Source organism: Alosa sapidissima, chromosome 6 (genome assembly GCF_018492685.1).
Source record: "Alosa sapidissima isolate fAloSap1 chromosome 6, fAloSap1.pri, whole genome shotgun sequence".
Taxonomy (NCBI): Eukaryota; Metazoa; Chordata; class Actinopteri; order Clupeiformes; family Clupeidae; genus Alosa; species Alosa sapidissima.
In genome coordinates this window covers 704,979-729,041 of record NC_055962.1, presented here as the reverse complement: position 1 = coordinate 729,041, position 24,063 = coordinate 704,979, and positions in this window count along the sequence as shown.

Below are 24,063 nucleotides of genomic sequence, written 5' to 3'. Positions count from 1 at the left end.
TGGTCTGATTTTTTTCGTACTTTTCAGATTTTCTTAGTTTTCGCGGTCAGGATGAGAGACAGATTTTTTAACAAATTTAAAAATCTGTTAGATATTGTCCAAATTATTTTTTATTTCACTTCTAGACATGTGAAATGCATGAACTATGGGAATAAAAGTGAAAAAAAATTGGTCTGATTTTTTTCGTACTTTTCAGATTTTCTTAGTTTTCACATAAGGTCCGGTGTCAGGAAAAAAGACAGATTTTTTAACAAATTTAAAAATCTGTTAGATATTGTCCAAATTATTTTTTATTTCACTTCTAGACATGTGAAATGCATGAACTATGGGGAAAAAAGTGAAAAAAAATTGGTCTGATTTTTTTCGTACTTTTCAGATTTTCTTATTTTTCGCGGTCAGGATGAGAGACAGATTTTTTAACAAATTTAAAAAGCTGTTAGATATTGTCCAAATTATTTTTTATTTCACTTCTAGACATGTGAAATGCATGAACTATGGGAATAAAAGTGAAAAAAAATTGGTCTGATCTTTTTCGTACTTCTCAGATTTTCTTAGTTTTCACATAAGGTCCGGGGTCAGGAAAAAAGACAGATTTTTTAACAAATTTAAAAATCTGTTAGATATTGTCCAAATTATTTTTTATTTCACTTCTAGACATGTGAAATGCATGAACTATGGGAAAAAAAGTGAAAAAATATTGGTCTGATTTTTTTCGTACTTTTCAGATTTTCTAATTTTTCGCGGTCAGGATGAGAGACAGATTTTTTAACAAATTTAAAAATCTGTTAGATATTGTCCAAATTATTTTTTATTTCACTTCTAGACATGTGAAATGCATGAACTATGGGAATAAAAGTGAAAAAAAATTGGTCTGATCTTTTTCGTACTTCTCAGATTTTCTTAGTTTTCACATAAGGTCCGGGGTCAGGAAAAAAGACAGATTTTTTAACAAATTTAAAAATCTGTTAGATATTGTCCAAATTATTTTTTATTTCACTTCTAGACATGTGAAATGCATGAACTATGGGGAAAAAAGTGAAAAAAAATTGGTCTGATTTTTTTCGTACTTTTCAGATTTTCTTAGTTTTCGCGGTCAGGATGAGAGACAGATTTTTTAACAAATTTAAAAATCTGTTAGATATTGTCCAAATTATTTTTTATTTCACTTCTAGACATGTGAAATGCATGAACTATGGGAATAAAAGTGAAAAAAAATTGGTCTGATCTTTTTCGTACTTCTCAGATTTTCTTAGTTTTCACATAAGGTCCGGGGTCAGGAAAAAAGACAGATTTTTTAACAAATTGAAAAATCTGTTAGATATTGTCCAAATTATTTTTTATTTCACTTCTAGACATGTGAAATGCATGAACTATGGGGAAAAAAGTGAAAAAAAATTGGTCTGATTTTTTTCGTACTTTTCAGATTTTCTTATTTTTCGCGGTCAGGATGAGAGACAGATTTTTTAACAAATTTAAAAATCTGTTAGATATTGTCCAAATTATTTTTTATTTCACTTCTAGACATGTGAAATGCATGAACTATGGGAAAAAAAGTGAAAAAAAATTGGTCTGATTTTTTTCGTACTTTTCAGATTTTCTTAGTTTTCGCGGTCAGGATGAGAGACAGATTTTTTAACAAATTTAAAAATCTGTTAGATATTGTCCAAATTATTTTTTATTTCACTTCTAGACATGTGAAATGCATGAACTATGGGAAAAAAAGTGAAAAAACATTGGTCTGATTTTTTTCGTACTTTTCAGATTTTCTTAGTTTTCGCGGTCAGGATGAGAGACAGATTTTTTAACAAATTTAAAAATCTGTTAGATATTGTCCAAATTATTTTTTATTTCACTTCTAGACATGTGAAATGCATGAACTATGGGAATAAAAGTGAAAAAAAATTGGTCTGATCTTTTTCGTACTTCTCAGATTTTCTTAGTTTTCACATAAGGTCCGGGGTCAGGAAAAAAGACAGATTTTTTAACAAATTTAAAAATCTGTTAGATATTGTCCAAATTATTTTTTATTTCACTTCTAGACATGTGAAATGCATGAACTATGGGAAAAAAAGTGAAAAAAAATTGGTCTGATCTTTTTTGTACTTCTCAGATTTTCTTAGTTTTCACATAAGGTCCGGGGTCAGGAAAAAAGACAGATTTTTTAACAAATTTAAAAATCTGTTAGATATTGTCCAAATTATTTTTTATTTCACTTCTAGACATGTTGAAATGCATGAACTATGGGGAAAAAAGTGAAAAAAAATTGGTCTGATTTTTTTCATACTTTTCAGATTTTCTTAGTTTTCGCGGTCAGGATGAGAGACAGATTTTTTTAACAAATTTAAAAATCTGTTAGATATTGTCCAAATTATTTTTTATTTCACTTCTAGACATGTGAAATGCATGAACTATGGGAAAAAAAGTGAAAAAAAATTGGTCTGATTTTTTTCGTACTTTTCAGATTTTCTTAGTTTTCGCGGTCAGGATGAGAGACAGATTTTTTAACAAATTTAAAAATCTGTTAGATATTGTCCAAATTATTTTTTATTTCACTTCTAGACATGTGAAATGCATGAACTATGGGAATAAAAGTGAAAAAAAATTGGTCTGATCTTTTTCGTACTTCTCAGATTTTCTTAGTTTTCACATAAGGTCCGGGGTCAGGAACAAAGACAGATTTTTTAACAAATTTAAAAATCTGTTAGATATTGTCCAAATTATTTTTTATTTCACTTCTAGACATGTGAAATGCATGAACTATGGCAGAAAAACGTGAAAAAAAATTGGTCTGATTTTTTTCGCACTTTTCAGATTTTCTTATTTTTCGCGGTCAGGATGAGAGACAGATTTTTTTAACAAATTTAAAAATCTGTTAGATATTGTCCAAATTATTTTTTATTTCACTTCTAGACATGTGAAATGCATGAACTATGGGGAAAAAAGTGAAAAAAAATTGGTCTGATTTTTTTCGTACTTTTCAGATTTTCTTAGTTTTCGCAGTCAGGATGAGAGATAGTTTTTTAACAAATTTAAAAATCTGTTAGATATTGTCCAAATTATTTTTTATTTCACTTCTAGACATGTGAAATGCATGAACTATGGGAATAAAAGTGAAAAAAAATTGGTCTGATCTTTTTCGTACTTCTCAGATTTTCTTAGTTTTCACATAAGGTCCGGGGTCAGGAAAAAAGACAGATTTTTTAACAAATTTAAAAATCTGTTAGATATTGTCCAAATTATTTTTTATTTCACTTCTAGACATGTGAAATGCATGAACTATGGGAAAAAAAGTGAAAAAAAATTGGTCTGATCTTTTTCGTACTTCTCAGATTTTCTTAGTTTTCACATAAGGTCCGGGGTCAGGAAAAAAGACAGATTTTTTAACAAATTTAAAAATCTGTTAGATATTGTCCAAATTATTTTTTATTTCACTTCTAGACATGTTGAAATGCATGAACTATGGGGAAAAAAGTGAAAAAAAATTGGTCTGATTTTTTTCATACTTTTCAGATTTTCTTAGTTTTCGCGGTCAGGATGAGAGACAGATTTTTTTAACAAATTTAAAAATCTGTTAGATATTGTCCAAATTATTTTTTATTTCACTTCTAGACATGTGAAATGCATGAACTATGGGAAAAAAAGTGAAAAAAAATTGGTCTGATTTTTTTTGTACTTTTCAGATTTTCTTAGTTTTCGCGGTCAGGATGAGAGACAGATTTTTTAACAAATTTAAAAATCTGTTAGATATTGTCCAAATTATTTTTTATTTCACTTCTAGACATGTGAAATGCATGAACTATGGGAATAAAAGTGAAAAAAAATTGGTCTGATCTTTTTCGTACTTCTCAGATTTTCTTAGTTTTCACATAAGGTCCGGGGTCAGGAACAAAGACAGATTTTTTAACAAATTTAAAAATCTGTTAGATATTGTCCAAATTATTTTTTATTTCACTTCTAGACATGTGAAATGCATGAACTATGGCAGAAAAACGTGAAAAAAAATTGGTCTGATTTTTTTCGTACTTTTCAGATTTTCTTAGTTTTCGCAGTCAGGATGAGAGATAGTTTTTTAACAAATTTAAAAATCTGTTAGATATTGTCCAAATTATTTTTTATTTCACTTCTAGACATGTGAAATGCATGAACTATGGGAAAAAAAGTGAAAAAAAATTGGTCTGATTTTTTTCGTACTTTTCAGATTTTCTTAGTTTTCGCGGTCAGGATGAGAGACAGATTTTTTAACAAATTTAAAAATCTGTTAGATATTGTCCAAATTATTTTTTATTTCACTTCTAGACATGTGAAATGCATGAACTATGGGAATAAAAGTGAAAAAAAATTGGTCTGATCTTTTTCGTACTTCTCAGATTTTCTTAGTTTTCACATAAGGTCCGGGGTCAGGAAAAAAGACAGATTTTTTAACAAATTTAAAAATCTGTTAGATATTGTCCAAATTATTTTTTATTTCACTTCTAGACATGTGAAATGCATGAACTATGGGGAAAAAAGTGAAAAAAAATTGGTCTGATTTTTTTCGTACTTTTCAGATTTTCTTATTTTTCACGGTCAGGATGAGAGACAGATTTTTTAACAAATTTAAAAAGCTGTTAGATATTGTCCAAATTATTTTTTATTTCACTTCTAGACATGTGAAATGCATGAACTATGGGAAAAAAAGTGAAAAAAAATTGGTCTGATTTTTTTCGTACTTTTCAGATTTTCTTAGTTTTCGCGGTCAGGATGAGAGACAGATTTTTTAACAAATTTAAAAATCTGTTAGATATTGTCCAAATTATTTTTTATTTCACTTCTAGACATGTGAAATGCATGAACTATGGGAATAAAAGTGAAAAAAAATTGGTCTGATCTTTTTCGTACTTCTCAGATTTTCTTAGTTTTCACATAAGGTCCGGGGTCAGGAAAAAAGACAGATTTTTTAACAAATTTAAAAATCTGTTAGATATTGTCCAAATTATTTTTTATTTCACTTCTAGACATGTGAAATGCATGAACTATGGGAAAAAAAGTGAAAAAAAATTGGTCTGATCTTTTTCGTACTTCTCAGATTTTCTTAGTTTTCACATAAGGTCCGGGGTCAGGAAAAAAGACAGATTTTTTAACAAATTTAAAAATCTGTTAGATATTGTCCAAATTATTTTTTATTTCACTTCTAGACATGTTGAAATGCATGAACTATGGGGAAAAAAGTGAAAAAAAATTGGTCTGATTTTTTTCATACTTTTCAGATTTTCTTAGTTTTCGCGGTCAGGATGAGAGACAGATTTTTTTAACAAATTTAAAAATCTGTTAGATATTGTCCAAATTATTTTTTATTTCACTTCTAGACATGTGAAATGCATGAACTATGGGAAAAAAAGTGAAAAAAAATTGGTCTGATTTTTTTTGTACTTTTCAGATTTTCTTAGTTTTCGTGGTCAGGATGAGAGACAGTTTTTTAACAAATTTAAAAATCTGTTAGATATTGTCCAAATTATTTTTTATTTCACTTCTAGACATGTGAAATGCATGAACTATGGGAAAAAAAGTGAAAAAAAATTGGTCTGATTTTTTTCGTACTTTTCAGATTTTCTTAGTTTTCGCGGTCAGGATGAGAGACAGATTTTTTAACAAATTTAAAAATCTGTTAGATATTGTCCAAATTATTTTTTATTTCACTTCTAGACATGTGAAATGCATGAACTATGGGAATAAAAGTGAAAAAAAATTGGTCTGATCTTTTTCGTACTTCTCAGATTTTCTTAGTTTTCACATAAGGTCCGGGGTCAGGAAAAAAGACAGATTTTTTAACAAATTTAAAAATCTGTTAGATATTGTCCAAATTATTTTTTATTTCACTTCTAGACATGTGAAATGCATGAACTATGGGAAAAAAAGTGAAAAAAAATTGGTCTGATTTTTTTCGTACTTTTCAGATTTTCTTAGTTTTCGCGGTCAGGATGAGAGACAGATTTTTTAACAAATTTAAAAATCTGTTAGATATTGTCCAAATCATTTTTTATTTCACTTCTAGACATGTGAAATGCATGAACTATGGGAATAAAAGTGAAAAAAAATTGGTCTGATCTTTTTCGTACTTCTCAGATTTTCTTAGTTTTCACATAAGGTCCGGGGTCAGGAAAAAAGACAGATTTTTTAACAAATTTAAAAATCTGTTAGATATTGTCCAAATTATTTTTTATTTCACTTCTAGACATGTGAAATGCATGAACTATGGGGAAAAAAGTGAAAAAAAATTGGTCTGATTTTTTTCGTACTTTTCAGATTTTCTTATTTTTCGCGGTCAGGATGAGAGACAGATTTTTTAACAAATTTAAAAAGCTGTTAGATATTGTCCAAATTATTTTTTATTTCACTTCTAGACATGTGAAATGCATGAACTATGGGAAAAAAAGTGAAAAAAAATTGGTCTGATTTTTTTTGTACTTTTCAGATTTTCTTAGTTTTCGTGGTCAGGATGAGAGACAGTTTTTTAACAAATTTAAAAATCTGTTAGATATTGTCCAAATTATTTTTTATTTCACTTCTAGACATGTGAAATGCATGAACTATGGGAAAAAAAGTGAAAAAAAATTGGTCTGATTTTTTTCGTACTTTTCAGATTTTCTTAGTTTTCGCGGTCAGGATGAGAGACAGATTTTTTAACAAATTTAAAAATCTGTTAGATATTGTCCAAATTATTTTTTATTTCACTTCTAGACATGTGAAATGCATGAACTATGGGAATAAAAGTGAAAAAAAATTGGTCTGATCTTTTTCGTACTTCTCAGATTTTCTTAGTTTTCACATAAGGTCCGGGGTCAGGAAAAAAGACAGATTTTTTAACAAATTTAAAAATCTGTTAGATATTGTCCAAATTATTTTTTATTTCACTTCTAGACATGTGAAATGCATGAACTATGGGAAAAAAAGTGAAAAAAAATTGGTCTGATTTTTTTCGTACTTTTCAGATTTTCTTAGTTTTCGCGGTCAGGATGAGAGACAGATTTTTTAACAAATTTAAAAATCTGTTAGATATTGTCCAAATCATTTTTTATTTCACTTCTAGACATGTGAAATGCATGAACTATGGGAATAAAAGTGAAAAAAAATTGGTCTGATCTTTTTCGTACTTCTCAGATTTTCTTAGTTTTCACATAAGGTCCGGGGTCAGGAAAAAAGACAGATTTTTTAACAAATTTAAAAATCTGTTAGATATTGTCCAAATTATTTTTTATTTCACTTCTAGACATGTGAAATGCATGAACTATGGGAAAAAAAGTAAAAAAAAATTGGTCTGATCTTTTTCGTACTTCTCAGATTTTCTTAGTTTTCACATAAGGTCCGGGGTCAGGAAAAAAGACAGATTTTTTAACAAATTTAAAAATCTGTTAGATATTGTCCAAATTATTTTTTATTTAACTTCTAGACATGTGAAATGCATGAACTATGGGAAAAAAAGTGAAAAAAAATTGGTCTGATTTTTTTCGTACTTTTCAGATTTTCTTATTTTTCGCGGTCAGGATGAGAGACAGTTTTTTAACAAATTTAAAAATCTGTTAGATATTGTCCAAATTATTTTTTATTTCACTTCTAGACATGTGAAATGCATGAACTATGGGAATAAAAGTGAAAAAAAATTGGTCTGATCTTTTTCGTACTTCTCAGATTTTCTTAGTTTTCACATAAGGTCCGGGGTCAGGAAAAAAGACAGATTTTTTAACAAATTTAAAAATCTGTTAGATATTGTCCAAATTATTTTTTATTTCACTTCTAGACATGTGAAATGCATGAACTATGGGAAAAAAAGTGAAAAAAAATTGGTGTGATTTTTTTCGTACTTTTCAGATTTTCTTATTTTTCGCGGTCAGGATGAGAGACAGATTTTTTTAACAAATTTAAAAATCTGTTAGATATTGTCCAAATTATTTTTTATTTCACTTCTAGACATGTGAAATGCATGAACTATGGGAAAAAAAGTGAAAAAAAATTGGTCTGATTTTTTTTGTACTTTTCAGATTTTCTTAGTTTTCGTGGTCAGGATGAGAGACAGTTTTTTAACAAATTTAAAAATCTGTTAGATATTGTCCAAATTATTTTTTATTTCACTTCTAGACATGTGAAATGCATGAACTATGGGAAAAAAAGTGAAAAAAAATTGGTCTGATTTTTTTCGCACTTTTCAGATTTTCTTATTTTTCGCGGTCAGGATGAGAGACAGATTTTTTAACAAATTTAAAAATCTGTTAGATATTGTCCAAATTATTTTTTATTTCACTTCTAGACATGTGAAATGCATGAACTATGGGAATAAAAGTGAAAAAAAATTGGTCTGATCTTTTTCGTACTTCTCAGATTTTCTTAGTTTTCACATAAGGTCCGGGGTCAGGAAAAAAGACAGATTTTTTAACAAATTTAAAAATCTGTTAGATATTGTCCAAATTATTTTTTATTTCACTTCTAGACATGTGAAATGCATGAACTATGGGAAAAAAAGTGAAAAAAAATTGGTCTGATTTTTTTCGTACTTTTCAGATTTTCTTAGTTTTCGCGGTCAGGATGAGAGACAGATTTTTTAACAAATTTAAAAATCTGTTAGATATTGTCCAAATCATTTTTTATTTCACTTCTAGACATGTGAAATGCATGAACTATGGGAATAAAAGTGAAAAAAAATTGGTCTGATCTTTTTCGTACTTCTCAGATTTTCTTAGTTTTCACATAAGGTCCGGGGTCAGGAAAAAAGACAGATTTTTTAACAAATTTAAAAATCTGTTAGATATTGTCCAAATTATTTTTTATTTCACTTCTAGACATGTGAAATGCATGAACTATGGGGAAAAAAGTGAAAAAAAATTGGTCTGATTTTTTTCGTACTTTTCAGATTTTCTTATTTTTCGCGGTCAGGATGAGAGACAGATTTTTTAACAAATTTAAAAAGCTGTTAGATATTGTCCAAATTATTTTTTATTTCACTTCTAGACATGTGAAATGCATGAACTATGGGAAAAAAAGTGAAAAAAAATTGGTCTGATTTTTTTCGTACTTTTCAGATTTTCTTAGTTTTCGCGGTCAGGATGAGAGACAGCTTTTTTAACAAATTTAAAAATCTGTTAGATATTGTCCAAATTATTTTTTATTTCACTTCTAGACATGTGAAATGGATGAACTATGGGAAAAAAAGTGAAAAAACATTGGTCTGATTTTTTTCGTACTTTTCAGATTTTCTTAGTTTTCACATAAGGTCCGGGGTCAGGAAAAAAGACAGATTTTTTACAAATTTCAAAATCTGTCAAATATTGTCCAAATTATTTTTTATTTCACTTCTAGACATGTGAAATGCATGAACTATGGCAGAAAAACGTGAAAAAAAATTGGTCTGATTTTTTTCGTACTTTTCAGATTTTCTTAGTTTTCGCGGTCAGGATGAGAGACAGTTTTTTAACAAATTTAAAAATCTGTTAGATATTGTCCAAATTATTTTTTATTTCACTTCTAGACATGTGAAATGCATGAACTATGGGAAAAAAAGTGAAAAAAAATTGGTCTGATTTTTTTCGTACTTTTCAGATTTTCTTAGTTTTCGCGGTCAGGATGAGAGACAGATTTTTTAACAAATTTAAAAATCTGTTAGATATTGTCCAAATTATTTTTTATTTCACTTCTAGACATGTGAAATGCATGAACTATGGGAATAAAAGTGAAAAAAAATTGGTCTGATCTTTTTCGTACTTCTCAGATTTTCTTAGTTTTCACATAAGGTCCGGGGTCAGGAAAAAAGACAGATTTTTTAACAAATTTAAAAATCTGTTAGATATTGTCCAAATTATTTTTTATTTCACTTCTAGACATGTGAAATGCATGAACTATGGGAAAAAAAGTGAAAAAAAATTGGTCTGATTTTTTTCGTACTTTTCAGATTTTCTTAGTTTTCGCGGGCAGGATGAGAGACAGATTTTTTAACAAATTTAAAAATCTGTTAGATATTGTCCAAATTATTTTTTATTTCACTTCTAGACATGTGAAAGGCATGAACTATGGGAATAAAAGTGAAAAAAAATTGGTCTGATCTTTTTCGTACTTCTCAGATTTTCTTAGTTTTCACATAAGGTCCGGGGTCAGGAAAAAAGACAGATTTTTTAACAAATTTAAAAATCTGTTAGATATTGTCCAAATTATTTTTTATTTCACTTCTAGACATGTGAAATGCATGAACTATGGGAAAAAAAGTGAAAAAATATTGGTCTGATTTTTTTCGTACTTTTCAGATTTTCTCATTTTTCGCGGTCAGGATGAGAGACAGATTTTTTAACAAATTTAAAAATCTGTTAGATATTGTCCAAATTATTTTTTATTTCACTTCTAGACATGTGAAATGCATGAACTATGGGAATAAAAGTGAAAAAAAATTGGTCTGATCTTTTTCGTACTTCTCAGATTTTCTTAGTTTTCACATAAGGTCCGGGGTCAGGAAAAAAGACAGATTTTTTAACAAATTTAAAAATCTGTTAGATATTGTCCAAATTATTTTTTATTTCACTTCTAGACATGTGAAATGCATGAACTATGGGAAAAAAAGTAAAAAAAAATTGGTCTGATCTTTTTCGTACTTCTCAGATTTTCTTAGTTTTCACATAAGGTCCGGGGTCAGGAAAAAAGACAGATTTTTTAACAAATTTAAAAATCTGTTAGATATTGTCCAAATTATTTTTTATTTAACTTCTAGACATGTGAAATGCATGAACTATGGGAAAAAAAGTGAAAAAAAATTGGTCTGATTTTTTTCGTACTTTTCAGATTTTCTTATTTTTCGCGGTCAGGATGAGAGACAGTTTTTTAACAAATTTAAAAATCTGTTAGATATTGTCCAAATTATTTTTTATTTCACTTCTAGACATGTGAAATGCATGAACTATGGGAATAAAAGTGAAAAAAAATTGGTCTGATCTTTTTCGTACTTCTCAGATTTTCTTAGTTTTCACATAAGGTCCGGGGTCAGGAAAAAAGACAGATTTTTTAACAAATTTAAAAATCTGTTAGATATTGTCCAAATTATTTTTTATTTCACTTCTAGACATGTGAAATGCATGAACTATGGGAAAAAAAGTGAAAAAAAATTGGTGTGATTTTTTTCGTACTTTTCAGATTTTCTTATTTTTCGCGGTCAGGATGAGAGACAGATTTTTTAACAAATTTAAAAAGCTGTTAGATATTGTCCAAATTATTTTTTATTTCACTTCTAGACATGTGAAATGCATGAACTATGGGAAAAAAAGTGAAAAAAAATTGGTCTGATTTTTTTCGTACTTTTCAGATTTTCTTATTTTTCGCGGTCAGGATGAGAGACAGATTTTTTAACAAATTTAAAAATCTGTTAGATATTGTCCAAATTATTTTTTATTTCACTTCTAGACATGTGAAATGCATGAACTATGGGAAAAAAAAGTGAAAAAAAATTGGTCTGATTTTTTTCGCACTTTTCAGATTTTCTTATTTTTCGCGGTCAGGATGAGAGACAGATTTTTTAACAAATTTAAAAATCTGTTAGATATTGTCCAAATTATTTTTTATTTCACTTCTAGACATGTGAAATGCATGAACTATGGGAAAAAAAGTGAAAAAAAATTGGTCTGATTTTTTTCGTACTTTTCAGATTTTCTTATTTTTCGCGGTAAGGATGAGAGACAGATTTTTTAACAAATTTAAAAAGCTGTTAGATATTGTCCAAATTATTTTTTATTTCACGTCTAGACATGTGAAATGCATGAACTATGGGAATAAAAGTGAAAAAAAATTGATCTGATTTTTTTCGTACTTTTCAGATTTTCTTAGTTTTCACATAAGGTCCGGGGTCAGGAAAAAAGACAGATTTTTGACAAATTTAAAAATCTGTTAGATATTGTCCAAATTATTTTTTATTTCACGTCTAGACATGTGAAATGCATGAACTATGGGAATAAAAGTGAAAAAAAATTGGTCTGATCTTTTTCGTACTTTTCAGATTTTCTTAGTTTTCACATAAGGTCCGGGGTCAGGAAAAAAGACAGATTTTTTAACAAATTTAAAAATCTGTTAGATATTGTCCAAATTATTTTTTATTTCACTTCTAGACATGTGAAATGCATGAACTATGGGAAAAAAAGTGAAAAAAAATTGGTCTGATTTTTTTCGTACTTTTCAGATTTTCTTATTTTTCGCGGTCAGGATGAGAGACAGATTTTTTAACAAATTTAAAAATCTGTTAGATATTGTCCAAATTATTTTTTATTTCACTTCTAGACATGTGAAATGCATGAACTATGGGATAAAAAGTGAAAAAAAATTGGTCTGATTTTTTTCGTACTTTTCAGATTTTCTTAGTTTTCACATAAGGTCCGGGGTCAGGAAAAAAGACAGATTTTTGACAAATTTCAAAATCTGTCAAATATTGTCCAAATTATTTTTTATTTCACTTCTAGACATGTGAAATGCATGAACTATGGGAAAAAAAGTGAAAAAAAATTGGTCTGATTTTTTTCGTACTTTTCAGATTTTCTTAGTTTTCGCGGTCAGGATGAGAGACAGATTTTTTAACAAATTTAAAAATCTGTTAGATATTGTCCAAATTATTTTTTATTTCACTTCTAGACATGTGAAATGCATGAACTATGGGAAAAAAAGTGAAAAAAAATTGGTCTGATTTTTTTCGTACTTTTCAGATTTTCTTATTTTTCGCGGTCAGGATGAGAGACAGATTTTTTAACAAATTTAAAAATCTGTTAGATATTGTCCAAATTATTTTTTATTTCACTTCTAGACATGTGAAATGCATGAACTATGGGAATAAAAGTGAAAAAAAATTGGTCTGATCTTTTTCGTACTTCTCAGATTTTCTTAGTTTTCACATAAGGTCCGGGGTCAGGAAAAAAGACAGATTTTTTAACAAATTTAAAAATCTGTTAGATATTGTCCAAATTATTTTTTATTTCACTTCTAGACATGTGAAATGCATGAACTATGGGAAAAAAAGTAAAAAAAAATTGGTCTGATCTTTTTCGTACTTCTCAGATTTTCTTAGTTTTCACATAAGGTCCGGGGTCAGGAAAAAAGACAGATTTTTTAACAAATTTAAAAATCTGTTAGATATTGTCCAAATTATTTTTTATTTAACTTCTAGACATGTGAAATGCATGAACTATGGGAAAAAAAGTGAAAAAAAATTGGTCTGATTTTTTTCGTACTTTTCAGATTTTCTTATTTTTCGCGGTCAGGATGAGAGACAGTTTTTTAACAAATTTAAAAATCTGTTAGATATTGTCCAAATTATTTTTTATTTCACTTCTAGACATGTGAAATGCATGAACTATGGGAATAAAAGTGAAAAAAAATTGGTCTGATCTTTTTCGTACTTCTCAGATTTTCTTAGTTTTCACATAAGGTCCGGGGTCAGGAAAAAAGACAGATTTTTTAACAAATTTAAAAATCTGTTAGATATTGTCCAAATTATTTTTTATTTCACTTCTAGACATGTGAAATGCATGAACTATGGGAAAAAAAGTGAAAAAAAATTGGTGTGATTTTTTTCGTACTTTTCAGATTTTCTTATTTTTCGCGGTCAGGATGAGAGACAGATTTTTTAACAAATTTAAAAAGCTGTTAGATATTGTCCAAATTATTTTTTATTTCACTTCTAGACATGTGAAATGCATGAACTATGGGAAAAAAAGTGAAAAAAAATTGGTCTGATTTTTTTCGTACTTTTCAGATTTTCTTATTTTTCGCGGTCAGGATGAGAGACAGATTTTTTAACAAATTTAAAAATCTGTTAGATATTGTCCAAATTATTTTTTATTTCACTTCTAGACATGTGAAATGCATGAACTATGGGAAAAAAAAGTGAAAAAAAATTGGTCTGATTTTTTTCGCACTTTTCAGATTTTCTTATTTTTCGCGGTCAGGATGAGAGACAGATTTTTTAACAAATTTAAAAATCTGTTAGATATTGTCCAAATTATTTTTTATTTCACTTCTAGACATGTGAAATGCATGAACTATGGGAAAAAAAGTGAAAAAAAATTGGTCTGATTTTTTTCGTACTTTTCAGATTTTCTTATTTTTCGCGGTAAGGATGAGAGACAGATTTTTTAACAAATTTAAAAAGCTGTTAGATATTGTCCAAATTATTTTTTATTTCACGTCTAGACATGTGAAATGCATGAACTATGGGAATAAAAGTGAAAAAAAATTGATCTGATTTTTTTCGTACTTTTCAGATTTTCTTAGTTTTCACATAAGGTCCGGGGTCAGGAAAAAAGACAGATTTTTGACAAATTTAAAAATCTGTTAGATATTGTCCAAATTATTTTTTATTTCACGTCTAGACATGTGAAATGCATGAACTATGGGAATAAAAGTGAAAAAAAATTGGTCTGATCTTTTTCGTACTTTTCAGATTTTCTTAGTTTTCACATAAGGTCCGGGGTCAGGAAAAAAGACAGATTTTTTAACAAATTTAAAAATCTGTTAGATATTGTCCAAATTATTTTTTATTTCACTTCTAGACATGTGAAATGCATGAACTATGGGAAAAAAAGTGAAAAAAAATTGGTCTGATTTTTTTCGTACTTTTCAGATTTTCTTATTTTTCGCGGTCAGGATGAGAGACAGATTTTTTAACAAATTTAAAAATCTGTTAGATATTGTCCAAATTATTTTTTATTTCACTTCTAGACATGTGAAATGCATGAACTATGGGATAAAAAGTGAAAAAAAATTGGTCTGATTTTTTTCGTACTTTTCAGATTTTCTTAGTTTTCACATAAGGTCCGGGGTCAGGAAAAAAGACAGATTTTTGACAAATTTCAAAATCTGTCAAATATTGTCCAAATTATTTTTTATTTCACTTCTAGACATGTGAAATGCATGAACTATGGGAAAAAAAGTGAAAAAAAATTGGTCTGATTTTTTTCGTACTTTTCAGATTTTCTTAGTTTTCGCGGTCAGGATGAGAGACAGATTTTTTAACAAATTTAAAAATCTGTTAGATATTGTCCAAATTATTTTTTATTTCACTTCTAGACATGTGAAATGCATGAACTATGGGAAAAAAAGTGAAAAAAAATTGGTCTGATTTTTTTCGTACTTTTCAGATTTTCTTATTTTTCGCGGTCAGGATGAGAGACAGATTTTTTAACAAATTTAAAAATCTGTTAGATATTGTCCAAATTATTTTTTATTTCACTTCTAGACATGTGAAATGCATGAACTATGGGAAAAAAATTTAAAAGAAATTGGTCTGATTTTTTTCGTACTTTTCAGATTTTCTTAGTTTTCACATAAGGTCCGGGGTCAGGAAAAAAGACAGATTTTTGACAAATTTAAAAATCTGTTAGATATTGTCCAAATTATTTTTTATTTCACGTCTAGACATGTGAAATGCATGAACTATGGGAATAAAAGTGAAAAAAAATTGGTCTGATCTTTTTCGTACTTTTCAGATTTTCTTAGTTTTCACATAAGGTCCGGGGTCAGGAAAAAAGACAGATTTTTGACAAATTTCAAAATCTGTCAAATATTGTCCAAATTATTTTTTATTTCACTTCTAGACATGTGAAATGCATGAACTATGGGAAAAAAAGTGAAAAAAAATTGGTCTGATTTTTTTCGTACTTTTCAGATTTTCTTAGTTTTCGCGGTCAGGATGAGAGACAGATTTTTTAACAAATTTAAAAATCTGTTAGATATTGTCCAAATTATTTTTTATTTCACTTCTAGACATGTGAAATGCATGAACTATGGGAAAAAAAGTGAAAAAAAATTGGTCTGATTTTTTTCGTACTTTTCAGATTTTCTTATTTTTCGCGGTCAGGATGAGAGACAGATTTTTTAACAAATTTAAAAATCTGTTAGATATTGTCCAAATTATTTTTTATTTCACTTCTAGACATGTGAAATGCATGAACTATGGGAAAAAAATTAAAAAGAAATTGGTCTGATTTTTTTCGTACTTTTCAGATTTTCTTAGTTTTCACATAAGGTCCGGGGTCAGGAAAAAAGACAGATTTTTGACAAATTTAAAAATCTGTTAGATATTGTCCAAATTATTTTTTATTTCACGTCTAGACATGTGAAATGCATGAACTATGGGAATAAAAGTGAAAAAAAATTGGTCTGATCTTTTTCGTACTTTTCAGATTTTCTTAGTTTTCACATAAGGTCCGGGGTCAGGAAAAAAGACAGATTTTTTAACAAATTTAAAAATCTGTTAGATATTGTCCAAATTATTTTTTATTTCACTTCTAGACATGTGAAATGCATGAACTATGGGAAAAAAAGTGAAAAAAAATTGGTCTGATTTTTTTCGTACTTTTCAGATTTTCTTATTTTTCGCGGTCAGGATGAGAGACAGATTTTTTAACAAATTTAAAAATCTGTTAGATATTGTCCAAATGATTTTTTATTTCACTTCTAGACATGTGAAATGCATGAACTATGGGAAAAAAATTAAAAAGAAATTGGTCTGATTTTTTTCGTACTTTTCAGATTTTCTTAGTTTTCACATAAGGTCCGGGGTCAGGAAAAAAGACAGATTTTTGACAAATTTAAAAATCTGTTAGATATTGTCCAAATTATTTTTTATTTCACGTCTAGACATGTGAAATGCATGAACTATGGGAATAAAAGTGAAAAAAAATTGGTCTGATCTTTTTCGTACTTTTCAGATTTTCTTAGTTTTCACATAAGGTCCGGGGTCAGGAAAAAAGACAGATTTTTTAACAAATTTAAAAATCTGTTAGATATTGTCCAAATTATTTTTTATTTCACTTCTAGACATGTGAAATGCATGAACTATGGGAAAAAAAGTGAAAAAAAATTGGTCTGATTTTTTTCGTACTTTTCAGATTTTCTTATTTTTCGCGGTCAGGATGAGAGACAGATTTTTTAACAAATTTAAAAATCTGTTAGATATTGTCCAAATGATTTTTTATTTCACTTCTAGACATGTGAAATGCATGAACTATGGGAAAAAAAGTGAAAAAAAAATTGGTCTGATTTTTTTCGTACTTTTCAGATTTTCTTATTTTTCGCGGTCAGGATGAGAGACAGATTTTTTAACAAATTTAAAAAGCTGTTAGATATTGTCCAAATTATTTTTTATTTCACTTCTAGACATGTGAAATGCATGAACTATGGGAAAAAAAGTGAAAAAAAATTCGTCTGATTTTTTTCGTACTTTTCAGATTTTCTTATTTTTCGCGGTCAGGATGAGAGACAGATTTTTTAACAAATTTAAAAATCTGTTAGATATTGTCCAAATTATTTTTTATTTCACTTCTAGACATGTGAAATGCATGAACTATGGGAAAAAAAGTGAAAAAAAATTGGTCTGATTTTTTTCGTACTTTTCAGATTTTCTTATTTTTCACATAAGGTCCGGGGTCAGGAAAAAAGACAGATTTTTGACAAATTTAAAAATCTGTTAGATATTGTCCAAATTATTTTTTATTTCACTTCTAGACATGTGAAATGCATGAACTATGGGGAAAAAAATGAAAAAAAATTGGTCTGATTTTTTTCGTACTTTTCAGATTTTCTTATTTTTCGCGGTCAGGATGAGAGACAGATTTTTTAACAAATTTAAAAATCTGTTAGATATTGTCCAAATTATTTTTTATTTCACGTCTAGACATGTGAAATGCATGAACTATGGGAATAAAAGTGAAAAAAAATTGGTCTGATTTTTTTCGTACTTTTCAGATTTTCTTAGTTTTCACATAAGGTCCGGGGTCAGGAAAAAAGACAGATTTTTGACAAATTTCAAAATCTGTCAAATATTGTCCAAATGATTTTTTATTTCACTTCTAGACATGTGAAATGCATGAACTATGGGAAAAAAAGTGAAAAAAAATTGGTCTGATTTTTTTCGTACTTTTCAGATTTTCTTATTTTTCGCGGTCAGGATGAGAGACAGATTTTTTAACAAATTTAAAAATCTGTTAGATATTGTCCAAATTATTTTTTATTTCACTTCTAGACATGTGAAATGCATGAACTATGGGAAAAAAAGTGAAAAAAAATTGGTCTGATTTTTTTCGTACTTTTCAGATTTTCTTAGTTTTCGCGGTCAGGATGAGAGACAGATTTTTTAACAAATTTAAAAATCTGTTAGATATTGTCCAAATTATTTTTTATTTCACTTCTAGACATGTGAAATGCATGAACTATAGGAATAAAAGTGAAAAAAAATTGGTCTGATCTTTTTCGTACTTCTCAGATTTTCTTAGTTTTCACATAAGGTCCGGGGTCAGGAAAAAAGACAGATTTTTTAACAAATTTAAAAATCTGTTAGATATTGTCCAAATTATTTTTTATTTCACTTCTAGACATGTGAAATGCATGAACTATGGGAAAAAAAGTGAAAAAAAATTGGTCTGATTTTTTTCGTACTTTTCAGATTTTCTTAGTTTTCGCGGGCAGGATGAGAGACAGATTTTTTAACAAATTTAAAAATCTGTTAGATATTGTCCAAATTATTTTTTATTTCACTTCTAGACATGTGAAAGGCATGAACTATGGGAATAAAAGTGAAAAAAAATTGGTCTGATCTTTTTCGTACTTCTCAGATTTTCTTAGTTTTCACATAAGGTCCGGGGTCAGGAAAAAAGACAGATTTTTTAACAAATTTAAAAATCTGTTAGATATTGTCCAAATTATTTTTTATTTCACTTCTAGACATGTGAAATGCATGAACTATGGGAAAAAAAGTGAAAAAATATTGGTCTGATTTTTTTCGTACTTTTCAGATTTTCTCATTTTTCGCGGTCAGGATGAGAGACAGATTTTTTAACAAATTTAAAAATCTGTTAGATATTGTCCAAATTATTTTTTATTTCACTTCTAGACATGTGAAATGCATGAACTATGGGAATAAAAGTGAAAAAAAATTGGTCTGATCTTTTTCGTACTTCTCAGATTTTCTTAGTTTTCACATAAGGTCCGGGGTCAGGAAAAAAGACAGATTTTTTAACAAATTTAAAAATCTGTTAGATATTGTCCAAATTATTTTTTATTTCACTTCTAGACATGTGAAATGCATGAACTATGGGAAAAAAAGTAAAAAAAAATTGGTCTGATCTTTTTCGTACTTCTCAGATTTTCTTAGTTTTCACATAAGGTCCGGGGTCAGGAAAAAAGACAGATTTTTTAACAAATTTAAAAATCTGTTAGATATTGTCCAAATTATTTTTTATTTAACTTCTAGACATGTGAAATGCATGAACTATGGGAAAAAAAGTGAAAAAAAATTGGTCTGATTTTTTTCGTACTTTTCAGATTTTCTTATTTTTCGCGGTCAGGATGAGAGACAGTTTTTTAACAAATTTAAAAATCTGTTAGATATTGTCCAAATTATTTTTTATTTCACTTCTAGACATGTGAAATGCATGAACTATGGGAATAAAAGTGAAAAAAAATTGGTCTGATCTTTTTCGTACTTCTCAGATTTTCTTAGTTTTCACATAAGGTCCGGGGTCAGGAAAAAAGACAGATTTTTTAACAAATTTAAAAATCTGTTAGATATTGTCCAAATTATTTTTTATTTCACTTCTAGACATGTGAAATGCATGAACTATGGGAAAAAAAGTGAAAAAAAATTGGTGTGATTTTTTTCGTACTTTTCAGATTTTCTTATTTTTCGCGGTCAGGATGAGAGACAGATTTTTTAACAAATTTAAAAATCTGTTAGATATTGTCCAAATTATTTTTTATTTCACTTCTAGACATGTGAAATGCATGAACTATGGGAAAAAAAGTGAAAAAAAATTGGTCTGATTTTTTTCGTACTTTTCAGATTTTCTTATTTTTCGCGGTCAGGATGAGAGACAGATTTTTTAACAAATTTAAAAATCTGTTAGATATTGTCCAAATTATTTTTTATTTCACTTCTAGACATGTGAAATGCATGAACTATGGGAAAAAAAAGTGAAAAAAAATTGGTCTGATTTTTTTCGCACTTTTCAGATTTTCTTATTTTTCGCGGTCAGGATGAGAGACAGATTTTTTAACAAATTTAAAAATCTGTTAGATATTGTCCAAATTATTTTTTATTTCACTTCTAGACATGTGAAATGCATGAACTATGGGAAAAAAAGTGAAAAAAAATTGGTCTGATTTTTTTCGTACTTTTCAGATTTTCTTATTTTTCGCGGTAAGGATGAGAGACAGATTTTTTAACAAATTTAAAAAGCTGTTAGATATTGTCCAAATTATTTTTTATTTCACGTCTAGACATGTGAAATGCATGAACTATGGGAATAAAAGTGAAAAAAAATTGATCTGATTTTTTTCGTACTTTTCAGATTTTCTTAGTTTTCACATAAGGTCCGGGGTCAGGAAAAAAGACAGATTTTTGACAAATTTAAAAATCTGTTAGATATTGTCCAAATTATTTTTTATTTCACGTCTAGACATGTGAAATGCATGAACTATGGGAATAAAAGTGAAAAAAAATTGGTCTGATCTTTTTCGTACTTTTCAGATTTTCTTAGTTTTCACATAAGGTCCGGGGTCAGGAAAAAAGACAGATTTTTTAACAAATTTAAAAATCTGTTAGATATTGTCCAAATTATTTTTTATTTCACTTCTAGACATGTGAAATGCATGAACTATGGGAAAAAAAGTGAAAAAAAATTGGTCTGATTTTTTTCGTACTTTTCAGATTTTCTTATTTTTCGCGGTCAGGATGAGAGACAGATTTTTTAACAAATTTAAAAATCTGTTAGATATTGTCCAAATTATTTTTTATTTCACTTCTAGACATGTGAAATGCATGAACTATGGGATAAAAAGTGAAAAAAAATTGGTCTGATTTTTTTCGTACTTTTCAGATTTTCTTAGTTTTCACATAAGGTCCGGGGTCAGGAAAAAAGACAGATTTTTGACAAATTTCAAAATCTGTCAAATATTGTCCAAATTATTTTTTATTTCACTTCTAGACATGTGAAATGCATGAACTATGGGAAAAAAAGTGAAAAAAAATTGGTCTGATTTTTTTCGTACTTTTCAGATTTTCTTAGTTTTCGCGGTCAGGATGAGAGACAGATTTTTTAACAAATTTAAAAATCTGTTAGATATTGTCCAAATTATTTTTTATTTCACTTCTAGACATGTGAAATGCATGAACTATGGGAAAAAAAGTGAAAAAAAATTGGTCTGATTTTTTTCGTACTTTTCAGATTTTCTTATTTTTCGCGGTCAGGATGAGAGACAGATTTTTTAACAAATTTAAAAATCTGTTAGATATTGTCCAAATTATTTTTTATTTCACTTCTAGACATGTGAAATGCATGAACTATGGGAAAAAAATTTAAAAGAAATTGGTCTGATTTTTTTCGTACTTTTCAGATTTTCTTAGTTTTCACATAAGGTCCGGGGTCAGGAAAAAAGACAGATTTTTGACAAATTTAAAAATCTGTTAGATATTGTCCAAATTATTTTTTATTTCACGTCTAGACATGTGAAATGCATGAACTATGGGAATAAAAGTGAAAAAAAATTGGTCTGATCTTTTTCGTACTTTTCAGATTTTCTTAGTTTTCACATAAGGTCCGGGGTCAGGAAAAAAGACAGATTTTTGACAAATTTCAAAATCTGTCAAATATTGTCCAAATTATTTTTTATTTCACTTCTAGACATGTGAAATGCATGAACTATGGGAAAAAAAGTGAAAAAAAATTGGTCTGATTTTTTTCGTACTTTTCAGATTTTCTTAGTTTTCGCGGTCAGGATGAGAGACAGATTTTTTAACAAATTTAAAAATCTGTTAGATATTGTCCAAATTATTTTTTATTTCACTTCTAGACATGTGAAATGCATGAACTATGGGAAAAAAAGTGAAAAAAAATTGGTCTGATTTTTTTCGTACTTTTCAGATTTTCTTATTTTTCGCGGTCAGGATGAGAGACAGATTTTTTAACAAATTTAAAAATCTGTTAGATATTGTCCAAATTATTTTTTATTTCACTTCTAGACATGTGAAATGCATGAACTATGGGAAAAAAATTAAAAAGAAATTGGTCTGATTTTTTTCGTACTTTTCAGATTTTCTTAGTTTTCACATAAGGTCCGGGGTCAGGAAAAAAGACAGATTTTTGACAAATTTAAAAATCTGTTAGATATTGTCCAAATTATTTTTTATTTCACGTCTAGACATGTGAAATGCATGAACTATGGGAATAAAAGTGAAAAAAAATTGGTCTGATCTTTTTCGTACTTTTCAGATTTTCTTAGTTTTCACATAAGGTCCGGGGTCAGGAAAAAAGACAGATTTTTTAACAAATTTAAAAATCTGTTAGATATTGTCCAAATTATTTTTTATTTCACTTCTAGACATGTGAAATGCATGAACTATGGGAAAAAAAGTGAAAAAAAATTGGTCTGATTTTTTTCGTACTTTTCAGATTTTCTTATTTTTCGCGGTCAGGATGAGAGACAGATTTTTTAACAAATTTAAAAATCTGTTAGATATTGTCCAAATGATTTTTTATTTCACTTCTAGACATGTGAAATGCATGAACTATGGGAAAAAAATTAAAAAGAAATTGGTCTGATTTTTTTCGTACTTTTCAGATTTTCTTAGTTTTCACATAAGGTCCGGGGTCAGGAAAAAAGACAGATTTTTGACAAATTTAAAAATCTGTTAGATATTGTCCAAATTATTTTTTATTTCACGTCTAGACATGTGAAATGCATGAACTATGGGAATAAAAGTGAAAAAAAATTGGTCTGATCTTTTTCGTACTTTTCAGATTTTCTTAGTTTTCACATAAGGTCCGGGGTCAGGAAAAAAGACAGATTTTTTAACAAATTTAAAAATCTGTTAGATATTGTCCAAATTATTTTTTATTTCACTTCTAGACATGTGAAATGCATGAACTATGGGAAAAAAAGTGAAAAAAAATTGGTCTGATTTTTTTCGTACTTTTCAGATTTTCTTATTTTTCGCGGTCAGGATGAGAGACAGATTTTTTAACAAATTTAAAAATCTGTTAGATATTGTCCAAATGATTTTTTATTTCACTTCTAGACATGTGAAATGCATGAACTATGGGAAAAAAAGTGAAAAAAAAATTGGTCTGATTTTTTTCGTACTTTTCAGATTTTCTTATTTTTCGCGGTCAGGATGAGAGACAGATTTTTTAACAAATTTAAAAAGCTGTTAGATATTGTCCAAATTATTTTTTATTTCACTTCTAGACATGTGAAATGCATGAACTATGGGAAAAAAAGTGAAAAAAAATTCGTCTGATTTTTTTCGTACTTTTCAGATTTTCTTATTTTTCGCGGTCAGGATGAGAGACAGATTTTTTAACAAATTTAAAAATCTGTTAGATATTGTCCAAATTATTTTTTATTTCACTTCTAGACATGTGAAATGCATGAACTATGGGAAAAAAAGTGAAAAAAAATTGGTCTGATTTTTTTCGTACTTTTCAGATTTTCTTATTTTTCACATAAGGTCCGGGGTCAGGAAAAAAGACAGATTTTTGACAAATTTAAAAATCTGTTAGATATTGTCCAAATTATTTTTTATTTCACTTCTAGACATGTGAAATGCATGAACTATGGGGAAAAAAATGAAAAAAAATTGGTCTGATTTTTTTCGTACTTTTCAGATTTTCTTATTTTTCGCGGTCAGGATGAGAGACAGATTTTTTAACAAATTTAAAAATCTGTTAGATATTGTCCAAATTATTTTTTATTTCACGTCTAGACATGTGAAATGCATGAACTATGGGAATAAAAGTGAAAAAAAATTGGTCTGATTTTTTTCGTACTTTTCAGATTTTCTTAGTTTTCACATAAGGTCCGGGGTCAGGAAAAAAGACAGATTTTTGACAAATTTCAAAATCTGTCAAATATTGTCCAAATGATTTTTTATTTCACTTCTAGACATGTGAAATGCATGAACTATGGGAAAAAAAGTGAAAAAAAATTGGTCTGATTTTTTTCGTACTTTTCAGATTTTCTTATTTTTCGCGGTCAGGATGAGAGACAGATTTTTTAACAAATTTAAAAATCTGTTAGATA